Source organism: Somniosus microcephalus, chromosome 30, assembly GCF_052327205.1.
Source record: "Somniosus microcephalus isolate GS21.2 chromosome 30, FLI_Smic_1.0, whole genome shotgun sequence".
Taxonomy (NCBI): Eukaryota; Metazoa; Chordata; class Chondrichthyes; order Squaliformes; family Somniosidae; genus Somniosus; species Somniosus microcephalus.
In genome coordinates, this window is record NC_141016.1 from 32,122,392 (window position 1) to 32,135,386 (window position 12,995).

General features: G+C 42.3%; 1 pseudogene; it reads left to right on the forward strand.

The window, feature by feature from the left end:
- The first annotated feature begins 2,349 nt into the window (after positions 1-2,349).
- Positions 2,350-12,995, forward strand: part of LOC147098100 (scavenger receptor cysteine-rich domain-containing protein DMBT1-like) — a 72,571-nt pseudogene continuing 61,925 nt past the window's right edge.

Consider the following 12,995-nt stretch of genomic DNA (forward strand, 5'->3'; position numbering starts at 1 on the left):
CAGATTTGATCAAGGATAATATTACAGTTATAAAGCGGGACGATATACTAGATGGTTCAAACACTTAATCTATCACCTTAGAATTAAGGAACAGAAAATCAGCTGTTAAATTTCTGAGTAATGAACCAGTACTGGACCTAGTTCAGGGAAACAAAGTTGGGGAATTGCAGTGCGATACAGAGTAAGAACATCTGGGAAATCGTGATCATAATATAATAATGTGTAAGTTGTTATGAACATGGTACAAGAAAAATCAAATGTGAAATTATCAAATGGAAGAGTGCGAAAATTTCACTGATTTCTGAATGATTCTAGTAAAGTGGACTAAAAAAATCCATGAAAACAGTAAAGGGACAAAGACTGGCCTTCAAGGCGGAAATAGTTCGTGTAACATACAAGCAAATCCCCATAAAGAGGGAAAATGTGGCATCCAAATCTAGAGCTCCCTGGATAACAAATGAAATAGAAATTAAAATAAAACAGAAAAATGTGGTTCTTTAAGGTACAGAATACAATTGAAAACCAGACAGAATACAGAGAGAGCAGAGGGCAATTGAAAAAGGATATAAGAGCAAAGGAACAGTATGAGAAAAGATTAGCTTGCATTGTTAAAGGGAACCCCAAAATCTTTTATAAACGTGTAAAAAGTGAAAGGATAGTTAAAGGAATTGTGAGGCCGATTAGGGGCAAAAAAGGAAATATTCTTGTGGAGGCTGAGGGCATGAGTGAGCTACTGAATGAATACATTGCATCTATCTTCACAAATGAAGAGGAGTGGGGTATAGAAATCTTGGATAGGATGAAAAATTTACCAAGGTGTTGCTAAATATGTTGGCATCACTGAAATTTAACAAGTCACCCGGTCCAGTTGGATGAATCCTATGTTGCTAAGGGAAGCTAGGATGGAGATAACAGACGCTCTGACACAATCTTTCAATCTCCTTGGATACTGGAGTGGTGCCAGAGGGCTGGAGGATTGCAAATGCCACACACCTGTTCAAAAAAGCGGAGAGGAATAAACAAGGAAACTACAGGCCAGTCACTCTAACGTCAGTGGTGGTTGGAAAAAACTACCAGAGACCATTGTCAAGCACAAAATTAATTCTCAATTGGAGAAGCATAGGTTAATAATGGACAGCCATCACTTATTAGTTAAAGGTAATTCGTGTCTGACCAACCTGATTGAGTTATTTGATGAAGTAACAGAGATGGTTGATGAAGGTACATGTTGTATCTATGGACTTTCAAAAGCCATTTAATAAAGTACCTAACCGAAGATTAATTCCGGAAATAGACGCTCATGATATTGAAGGGACGGTGGTAACTTCTGTAGTACATTGGCAAAGGAATAGGAGGCAGTGAGTAGTGGTGAATGGATTTTTATCTGACTGGATAGAATTATGAAGTGGGGTCCCCAAGTCTCGCTATTAGGACCATTGCTTTTCTTGCAATCTATAACTGACCTGGACTTGGGTATAGGGAATACAATTTCGAATATTGCGGGCGATATAACATTTGGCAACGTATTAAATAGTGAGCTTTATAGTAGCAGAATTCAGGAAGGCATAGACATACTGGTGAAATGGGCAGACGCATGCAAAATGCAATTTAATGTGGCTAAGTGTGAAATGTGGTGCTTTGAGAGGAATAATATGGAGAGACAGTATAATCAAAATGGTAATATTTTGAGGGGTTGCAAGAACAGAGGGAACTAGGGAGCATATTGACAAATCTTTGAATGTGACTGGGTAAGTTGGGAGGGTGGTTTAGAAAGTGTATGAGATACTTGGCTTTGTAAAAAGGGGCATTGAATATAAAAAAATAGGATATAATGCTAAAACTTTAGAAACCCCTGGTTATGCCTCAGCTGGAGTGCTGGATACAATTCTGTGCTCCACAATTTAGAAAGGATTATATGGTTATAGGCAAAAAGCTAGCTATGTGGAACTAAATTGTACAGCTCTTTAAAGAGCCGGCACAGGCTTAACGGTCTGAATGGCCTACGTCTGTTCTGTATGATTCTGTGATCCGGATGCGGGGTCATTGACTCATTTCATTTATCAGACTCACGCAGCTCAACGGCAGTGGATGGAACCTGGGCTCTTTGCATCTATTAATGGGCAGGTTCCTTCTCATTGGTGTATTTTACCAGACTGCAATTCACGGTTAACACCTTTCAAAATCTATTGGTTATTTTGAAAGAAACATTGGTTTCTGTACAAACTGTCAGCAAAGAATTAAGTTCCAGTTCAGTCGGGGTGTCGGAAGGTGCTGGAGGTCCCGCTCGGTATCTGCGAACAACATTCGGTTAATGTTCAGGTCCCGTCGCTGTAACCGGCTCTGGGGACGATGCTGCGGTCCTTCCTGACCATCTTTTTACTGCAGCTTCTAAACTGTGAGTCTTCATTGATTATTATTATTGTACTCTGTGCCTCATTAATAAAGTTATTGGTCTTTACAACTGAACACATTGAGATGATGTGGAAAGTAAATGTTGTTTTCTTGAATTTTGATCGTGTCATGTAGAGTTTAATGAGATATCGGGACTAGTTTCTCCATCGACTTCCACCTGCGACTCTTGCACAGACAGAGCAGACTGGAGTTAAAAATGTAATCAGATTATTTAAACAGAGCCTATTAGGAGTAAAGCGCATTCAATGATAGGATAGAGTGCATCGGAGTCTGGGTCCATTTACAGAAAACTGGCATATTTTATTCAATTTGGTCATTCATTGGGATTGTATGAAGTGAATCTTGAAATTGTTATTTAATTTGAAGAAATTTAACTTAATACATATTTTGAGCTGTTTGTTTGATTTTAAGTTCCAACAACTTTAAATAGGGCATCAATTCTCCATTTCTGTCGGTGACAATCAGCGCGTTTAGAATATTGTTCAACTGATTAACACTTATTTTAAATTACCAGTCGGGATTTGTGTCAAACTTAGATTTAAATCCGCAATCGGTCTCAAATACCGCGGCAATTTTGCTTTATTTTGTCCCCTGCAGCACCTGTACAGACAGAGCAGACTGGAGTTGAAATTTTAATCGGATTATTTAAATCGAGCCTGCTGGAAGTAGAGCGCTGTCACTGTTAGAATAGAGTGAACTGGAGTCTGGGGTGTAAGTGAACTCACTGAGTGTAGAACACCAGGCAAAGCTGCACCTACTGCCGACTGAACACACACACACATTTCGGTCTCAGATATTTCTCAGTAGAAGTGCTGTCTGACTGCAGTGTTTTGCAGAGACTGGAATTAACAAATAGTTGGTTCAGCGTTAGATTGTTGTACAACGTCCACAATATTGTTAAAAAAATATTAACCAGAGGGGCAATCAATATTGTTTCAATTAGCATTAATTATTAGTATGTTAATACACTATCCCAAAAGATGTCACTGAAACTTCCTCAATCTCCGGGGAATTTAATGTGTTGTTGTTTAATTTATCTATGTATACGCTTTTTATTTTTATAATAGGTACCTCAGTAATGTAACTATTGGTCTTTACTACTGAAAACATTGAGGTGATGTGCAAAGTAAATGATGTTTTCTTGAATTTTATTCATGTCCTGTAGAGTTTAATGAGATAGCGGGACTGGTTTATCAATCTCCTTCCACCTGCGGCTCTTGTACAGACAGAGCAGACTGGAGTTGTAAATCTAATTGGATTATTTAAACTGAGCCTGTTGGAAGTAGAGCGCGTTCACTGATAGAATAGAGTGTATCGGATTCTGTGGTGTAAGTGAACTCACTGAGTGTAGAACACCAGTCAAAGCTGCACCTACTGCCGACTGAATCGACACACACATTTGTGTCACAGATATTTCTCACTAGAAGTGCTGTCTGACCCGCTGTAATAGAGTGAACTGAACTGTTTTTAAAAAAAAATCAGCATTAGAATGTTGGATTAGGTTTATAAATATTTTAGAAGAGAATATTAACTAGTGGTGGAACCAATATTGTAAGAATTAGCATTAACCTTTAGGACAATTACAATTAAATACAATCTCCAAATATTGATGTTAATAACATTCCCTAAATCTTTGGAGAATTCGCTGCGTGAGTTTTGTTGTTTAGTTAGTGATTATCTTCAAAGTTATGAACTTTTAATATTGAACTATGTTTTCTATTTAATACATTTATATGTACAGACTGATGTAATAATGGAACTTTCTCAGTCTTCGTCCACATGCCCCATACTTTTTATACAGTCATGCAGAATTTAATGAGATTCCGGGACTTGTTTCTCAATCTCCTTCCACATGCTCGAATTTTTTGCTGAGATTTTTGGTCGGTGACTCCGTTCAGTTTCTCTCTGTTTTCAGTGTGTGTTTGGTTATATTTATTAATCTCTATCAATAACAAATGCTGGTTTACTGTCAGGGAAAAGTTATCGCACTGTTATCAGATACTATGTGAGTTTAATGAAATATATTTCTGTGGTTAAATTTATTTTATTTTATAAACCTGATTGGATTCTAAAATCCTGTTTCGTAGATAATTTAAAGAACATATTCTGCAAATCATAGAACAGAGAAAAAAGCATGAAATATATATCACTCCCTGAATCATTTCAACAAATCGCCTGCTGATCAAATTCAATCTGAAGAAAACGGACATATTTTATTCAAATTTGTCATCCTTTGGGATCGCCTGAAGTGAATATTGATGTGCTTTATGCAATTTTAAGCATTCTCATTCAAAATATATTTTGGGTTGGTTGTTTCATTTCAAATTCCATCAACTACAAATAGGGAAACTTCACCCGTTTCTGTCGATGTCATTCTATTCAGATGTAAGCATATTTTATATCTGAATTGCACTTATTTTAAATTCCCAGGTGAGCCTTGAGTGAAATTTAGCTTTTACACAGAAATCTAAGGCACTACCGCAGCAATTTGTTTTGTTTTGTCCCCCGTGGCTAGGATAGAGTGTATCGGAGTTTGGGGTGTAAGTGAACTCACTGAGTGTAGAACACCAGTCAAAGCTGCAGCTACTGCCGACTGAACCCACACACACTTTTCTTTCACAGATATTTCTCAGTAGAAGAGCTGTCTGACCCCATGTGATACAGAGAATTGACCTAATTTTTTTTTAAATAATTTGTTCAGCCTTGGAGTGTTGGACAAGGACTATAAATATTGTAGAGTTAAATATTAACTAGAGGTGAAACCTATATTGCTTCAGTTAGTAATCATTGTTGATGGAGGTATTATCAATTACCCTCGTCAAAATGATGCTATTGAAAGATCCTAAGTCTCCCCGGGATTTGCTGTATGAGTATCTTTGTTTAGTTGCTGAGTATCGTCAAAACTATGAGCTTTTTATATTAAATTAAGCTTTCTATATCATACATTTGGATGAACAATGTCGAATAATAATTCATGTTTCTCAGTCTCTTTCCAAATGATCCGTACTTTTTCTGCAGAATCATGTAGTGTTTAATGAGATATCGGGACATGTTTCTCAATCTCCTTCCACGTGTCCCGTACTTTATATACTGTGTCATGCCGTGATTAATGAGTTATAGGGACTTGTTTCTTCATATCCCTCCAATTGCTCCATAGATACATATAGTGTAATGTAGTATTAAATGAGATAGTGGGACTTGTTTCTCAATCTCCTTCCACATGCCCCATGCTCTGGTAGCTTTGTGTAAAACCTCCTGAATGTGTTTGTGTATTTCACTTCGGCAGATAGCGATCAGAGCACTTTGTCCTGTTCTTGTCAATATTCGATGCGTCTTTGTTGATTTTCTAACCGCGGCACTATTTAAGGGCTATGGAGATATTTTGTTTGAAATTACTCTTTGCGCTGTTAACGCTCAGGGTCTGGATTGTTTGGCGTGAGCTCCCTCTAGTGTTTTACTGGCGGTTTTAACGTACAATTTTAGAATTTCAATTAATTTGCTTCTTAAACATAACAGGAACTCATTTAATTGTGAAAGTTGTTCAGGTCGGACTTGAAATAATTTAATATAAAATAATTATTTTGATTCTTGACACACCAGATAATCTGACATGAGAAGAATTTTCTTATAAACACTCTGTATTGACTCTATTTTGTAATCTCAAAATCACCAATTCTAACAGAAGCGTCGAGTTTTTAACGTTTTTGAGTAAACACTGAAAGATTATTCCCACTAGTCTGTCAATGGATAACGATAAAAGATGAATGTGCAGGACAGGAGTGTGTTGGGAAGGACTGCTGAGGCTCTCCTGGAGTGGAAGCTTGTAACGCTCTGTCAACATTACAGAACCCGGGCCAGAACGAGAGCGGAGAGATTCTGTTTGGAAACTGCTCTCATTCAAGAATTATTGACAAACGCAGCTGAGAACAGGAATCGGTGTCACGTTGTCTGTAATATATAACCGAGAGAATAGAAAGAGGCCAGGTAATCTGGAGGGCAATATTTCATCCAGAGGACGGGGAGCAGGTCAACTTACTCTCTCTAGTATATAACATTTAGAATAGAAAGAGACCTGGAGATCTGCGGGACCCAATATCATCAGGGGGGTTGAGAGCAGGTCATCACACTGTCTCTCGTATATAACATTTAGAATAGAAAGACATCTGGAGATCCGTGGGACACCATATCATCCGGGGGATTGGGAGCAGGTCAACATATTGGCTGCATTTTAAAAAGCAGCAAAGCTTAAGCAGTAAACGAGAGGTCCATTAACCGAATATGATTAACGGGTAAAATGATGGACCAATCGGTGAGGACAGGTTACAAGAGAATTCGCTCAGCAGGAATTTAATGAGGAACAGCCAGCACGGAGATAAGAGGCATGAACCCGCCTGACAAACGGTTCATTTTGTTTTGTTTGAGGAATTTAGAAATAAAATGAGTAGCAGAAACTTCCAATTACAACTTTATTCAAACTTTGAAATTTCCACGTGGAAAATAAATGGCACTGAAATTCATCACACAGTAAGATAATCTATAATATAGTTTCAATTATATTTATCTTCCATAATCTACTTCGGAAGGATATCCTATACTTTGCAACCTAACATCACTGTGAAAGCGCCCTCAAATTCGGCTGCCATCAAAAGGTTGTCACCATCCCCCGCCTGCTTCATGATGACATGCAAGCCATGATCCCGACCAAGCGATCCACCACAGACACAAGTCACGTATGGATCGGGACTAACCAAGTCTGTGTCATCGCATCAACGCTCTTCTCAATCTTCCTTGCTGCAATGCCACATCTCACCCTCAGTAAGCTCCTCGCTGGAGTGGAGCTAAACTATAGAACAAACGGGAAACTGTTCAAACTCCTTCACCTCCAGTCCAGATACAAGGTAGTCCCATCCTCTATCATCGAATTACAGTATGCAGACGATGCTTGCATCTGCTCACACTCGGAGGTCGAACTCCAAAACATTGTCAACGCCTTCACTGAAGCATACGAGAGCATGGGCCTTACACTAAACATCCGTAAGTCAAAGGTCCTCTAACAACCTGCCCCGCCACACAGTATTGCTCACTGATTATCAAAATATATGACGAGGCCTTGGACAACCTGGACCACTTTACATACCTCGGGAGCCTACTGTCAACAAGGGCAGACATCGATGACGAATAGCAACACCGCCAGTCTGCCAGTGCAGCCTTCTGTCGCCTGAGGATGAATGTGTTTGAAGCTCAGGACCTCAAACCCAGCACAAAGCTCAAAGTCCCCAGAGCAGTAGAGATACCCGCCCTCCTGTATGCTTCAGAATTAGGCCATGGTCAGCAGGCACCTAAAAGCACTGGAGAGGTACCACCAATGCTGCCTCAGGTAGATCCTGCAAATCCATTGGCAGGAGAGGCGCACCACTATCAGTGTTCTCGCTCAGGACAACATGCTCTGCATCGAAGATTTGTCCATGCTCAATTAGCTCTGATGGATGGGTCACATCGTCTGAATGCCGAATAAGAGACTCCCAATGCAAGCGGTCTGTTGGAGCTTCAACACGGCCAGAGAGCCCCAGGTGGGCAGCGGAAACGCTTCAAGGAAACCCTCAAAGCCTCATTGAAAAAGTGCAACATCCCCGACACCTGGGAACCCCTGGCACAAGACCGCACAAAGTGGAGCAGAAGCAGCCATGAAGGCGCCTAACACCTCGAGTTTCTTCGCCGGGTGCAAGCAGAACCCAAGTACAAACAGCAGAAGGAGTGCACATCAACCCAAGTACCCCACCCGCCCCTTCAACCACCATCTGCCCCACCTGTGACATTGACTGTACGTCCCGCGTTGGAATCATCTGTAACCTGAGAACTCATTTTTAGTGCGAAAGCAAGTCATCCTCGGTTTCGACGGACTGCCTAAGAAGAGGAAGAAGAGTACTGCAGCTGTTAAAAGAGCGGGTCCATCATACCGCCTGCTCAGGGCAACTACACACGGGTAAAAAACGGTCAGAGCACCGTCAGCACTAATTTTCAGGGCTACGGGGAAAGGGCAGGGGACTGGGATTAATTGGATCGCTCTTTCCAAGAACCAGCACAGGCGCGATGGGCGAAGGTCCTCCATCTGTGCTGGATCATTCTCTGATTGTACCAGCAGCAGGTCCATCACCACCGCCTATTCTGGGCACCTACACACTGGTAATAAATGGGGCCCGAGCACCGTCACCACAAGGAGAGAGTGCACCCAGGTGTCAGTGTGTGTTTGTGTGAAAATCATTCTCGATAAACTGTAGGCACTTTACAAATGTCAGCTTACTGCATAGATTGTATTTGCGGTTTTATAAGGAATGAAGAACAGATGAAATCACAGACCCCGGTATCAGTTCTTTCACAAAGTGACGGGGATTCTTACCCCACAGTTCATTTTATTTGTGACTTTTCCTTCTGACAGTTTTATTCATTTTCCCCCAGTGAACTCTAATTCTCAATGTCTCATTTCAGGCAGACCCGGGAACAGTCAGGCTGACTCGTCAGGTTATCGCCTTTTATTTTCGCATTATCTTGTAACTCTCTGCTCTGATCCATCCCATTGAATATTAAGGCTGGGTGACAATCTCAGGGCCTTTTTGATCACCGATTAACCCGCTCCTCGTGTGTCCCTCGGACGGGAAGATTGATTCCCGCGGACTGTTACTAAAGATCTTTAATTCCAGCTGAGATCGGCTGCTGCCTTCATGCAGAGCGACAATGAGCGGGGTCCCTGAAGGGCAGAGTGTGAAGGACCGGCTCCACTGACACTGCTGCCGGTCCCACAGCAGCTCTCACTTTCCACCTCACCAATCAGTGCTGACATTAGGATCACATGACCATACAGCACCGCCTCTTTCTCTATTGTCTCCGGCGATTGGGGTAATTTCCTCCAATCCTGACTGCATGTGAGCTCTCTCTACGTTCGGCCAATCGGTACTGATCATGTTGGACAGCTGACCATTTCGGCCACACCCATCTCCCGACCTCTGGAGGCTGGAATATATTCTGAGCCAATCGCCCACCCCGACCCCATGGGAGCCGCTCTGGTGCTGCGAACTTCCCGCTGACTCCTGTTTGCCTGCTCTTTTAGACCGTTTATTCGTATTTCCCTTTCCTTTTTGCAATGTTTAATATTTAATCCCGGTTTTAATCGGGGTCTGGGCACAGTCTGACGTTCCCACTGATTCCTCACATGGTCCCTCTGGCCTGGTGAATGGGAGCAGTCCGTGCGCTGGGAGACTGGAGATTCACTACAGGGGACAGTGGGGGACTGTGAATGATGATCTCTGGGACCTGCCGGACGCCGCTGTTGTGTGCCGGGAGCTGGGCTGCGGGGCCGCGCTGTCAGCACCGGGCGGGGCTCACTTTGGGGGAGGGTCAGGACCCATTGTGAAGTTTGGTGTTCAGTGCGGCGGGACCGAGGCCGCTCTGGGGGAGTGTGATTCAGCTCCATGGGTCACCGTGCTGGGTCACACTCCAGGGATGCCGGCCTCATCTGTGCAGGTAAAAATCTTTCTTCTATCTCTCATCTCCCGCCGCCTCTGATTGTTTCCGGAATAAAGCGGAAGTAAAATAATCAGCGGGTGTCCGTCCCCGGAAAGCGAGAGCTTATAATTCCAGAATTCCCTGGTTATTATTAATGCTATATTATTAATATTAGGATTACAGTTTGTGTTCTAATATTATTGCTAGTTTTATATATAATAAACCCCCCCACCGGGAGCAGTAAATAGCTGACACTCGGCACATTTACAATGCAGACAGAAGAAGTTTCCATTGAGATTTGCCCCAAAGCCGCAGTGAATGAGCTGACCGGCTGGAAATGTCACAATCTCAATCCAACTCTCCATTCTCAACCCAACAGCCGCTACCGGGCATGCGCCGCGAGCCCGGCTGTGCGCCTGCGCTAATCGCTTGTTGTGCGATCTGATATTTTCCACAGACTGTGAATCTGAGACTGGGGAGGGAGGTTTCTCAGCCTCGGGGAGCCTGGGCAATTGGTCCGTGGTTACTGTGGGCAGCACGGGAGGAACTACGCAGTAAGATCCCACAACTGCTTGTAAATTCGCATTCATTTCGAGTTTTGAATGAGACGATAAATAGGATATAATCGCAGACAAATGACTCCTATAGGGAATTCAGGAGAAACAAACTTAACCAGATAGTGGTTCATTTGTAACGCGCTTATATTTATGGCTCCTAGTTTTGCTCACCCCACAAGTGGAAACTTTCTCTATTTTACCCTATAAAATGCTGTCATATTCTTAATTACTACTATTAATTCAACACTCAGCCATCTTTTTTCTAGCTTGTTCAATCTTTCCTGATAGGTATTGCCTCTCAGTTTCAGTATCATCGTTGCAAATGGTTATTTTCTCAGTGCCTCTTTATCTGTTTTATAAAATGGAAACCCGAACTGTGCGCAGTAATCTAAGTAGGGTCTAACCAAGGTTCTATACAAGTCGAACATAACTCTTCTCCGTTTCAATTCTGTCCCTCTAGAAATATACCCCAGTGCTTTGTTTGCATTTTCTATGGCTTTATTAACTTGTGTCGCTATTTTAATGATTTGTGTATCTGTACCTCTAGATCCCATTGCTACTCGACCCAATTTAGGTTCATACTTCCCAAGAAAAATGAACTACAAATTCTGCAATCTTATTAATGCCTTCTTGTGTTGTTTATCGCAGTCTACCTCAGCATTAATTTTGCGCCAAGTAGATTCCATCCGCAAATTTTGAAATGTTGCTTCCGTTTCCTGCATCCAAATCATTTATGTAAATTATTGCTCAACATTTCCGACCTATTACGAGTCTGAGTGATTACCTTTAGTCCTTACTCTCTGTTTCCTGTTTTCTGGCCAGTTTACTATCCATTCTGCTACTACCCGAACTCAGAAGTGTTTATTTACACCAGATTCCCGGAATTTCACTCTAAAACAAAAGCAAATTACTGCGGCTGCTGGAAATCTGAACTAAAATCCGATAATGCTGGAAGCACTCAGTTGGTCAGGAAGTATCTGTGGAAAGACAGAGTTAATGTTTCAGGTCGATGACATTTCATCATTACTAAAGCAAGAGTGAAAATTCGGGGGCAGCTGCTGTTATTGGGGGAACAATCCCTGTACAGAGATAGTAGCAATTAATCATAATCATAATAATAATCAACTTTATTGTCATTGTTAATGCACAAGTGCAGTACAACGAAATGTAGGCTTGCGGCTCCCGAGAGTGTACATTTAGATTAAGACATTTAAACATTCAACATACATTTGGCTTGTAATACATTAACATAAACATAACCATAATAAAGTGCATTAGCAGATGTGCAGGCTTTAGAGTTTATTTGTGGAGTTCAGTAGGATGACAGCCCTGGGAAACAAGCTGTTCCTAAATCTGGTAGTTCGTGTGTGAATGCATCTATAGCGTCTCCCAGATGGCAGGAGGGCGAACAGACTGTGGCTGGGGTGGGTAGGGTCTTTGATGATGGACCGTGACCTCCGTAAACAGCGTTTCTGGTATATGTGCTCTGTAGTCGGTAGCCGGGTGCCGGGTGCCGGTAATGCGTTGGGCAGTTTTGACTACCCACTGCAGGGCTTTCCGGTCATAGTAGCTACAGCTGCCATACCATATTGTGATACAGTTCGTCAGGATGCTCTCTATTGTGCAGCGGTAAAAGTTAGAGAGGATCAGGATCAAACGGAGTAGTCTGGGTCCCGCTTATCGAAGGGAGCGGGCTGTGACCCGGTTATCAAAGGGAGCGTGTAGAGGTTCTGGGTCTTTGCCAATTAACCGTTTCACTCCCAAGTTCGAAAAGATTCGTCTTGACCCGTATTGGTGAGAGTACTTATATTTTGTTCAGTTTAAGTGAGATTTGATACATTACAGCATCTGAGCGGTAGTTAAACAAGGTGCATAAAAATTTATATTTCCCGTTAAGCCCTGGGTAGAAAACGCGATCTCCAGGGTTCAACTCCAACCGGCCCTGGCCTCTGGGCTCGCTCGGCCGCCTGGTTTACGCGTGTGGGTCCTCCACCAACCCGAATCCCTCCTCGTCTGGTCTGGAGGGTGTTCCCAAGCTCTTTGCTGAATGCCTCTACAATTTATGTGTTTCAGAAACCCACTTCTTATAATTCTTCTTCCCAGTAAAGCCTTTGGGGACCAGTAAACCCAATCATTGACTTACACCTAAAAGCCCCTGTGCAATTGCAGGGATGCCCCGTACCTAATGATCCCGCCCGGCCCTGTCAGGCCCTCATCTCATAACACCCTGACATCATCTGTTTTTGACCATCAAGACTCACTTCTGGGGTAGTTATGGCAACACAAACGGAACATGTCCCCATAGGCTGAGATGTGGTGTCCTTGCTGTTTGACTGTGTTTTTAATTCACTGCAGATATCAGAACATTCCACACAGTGGCAGCCATACAGCACCTTGCTAGTTCTGTTCCCACAGACACGCTGTCTGTCCTTATTATTATGTTTGCTGAGAGGCACTTTTAAAATGTTAATCAAGAGAGGACCAACGCCACGGTTTTTTCCATTTAATATCTTATCAGGACGATCC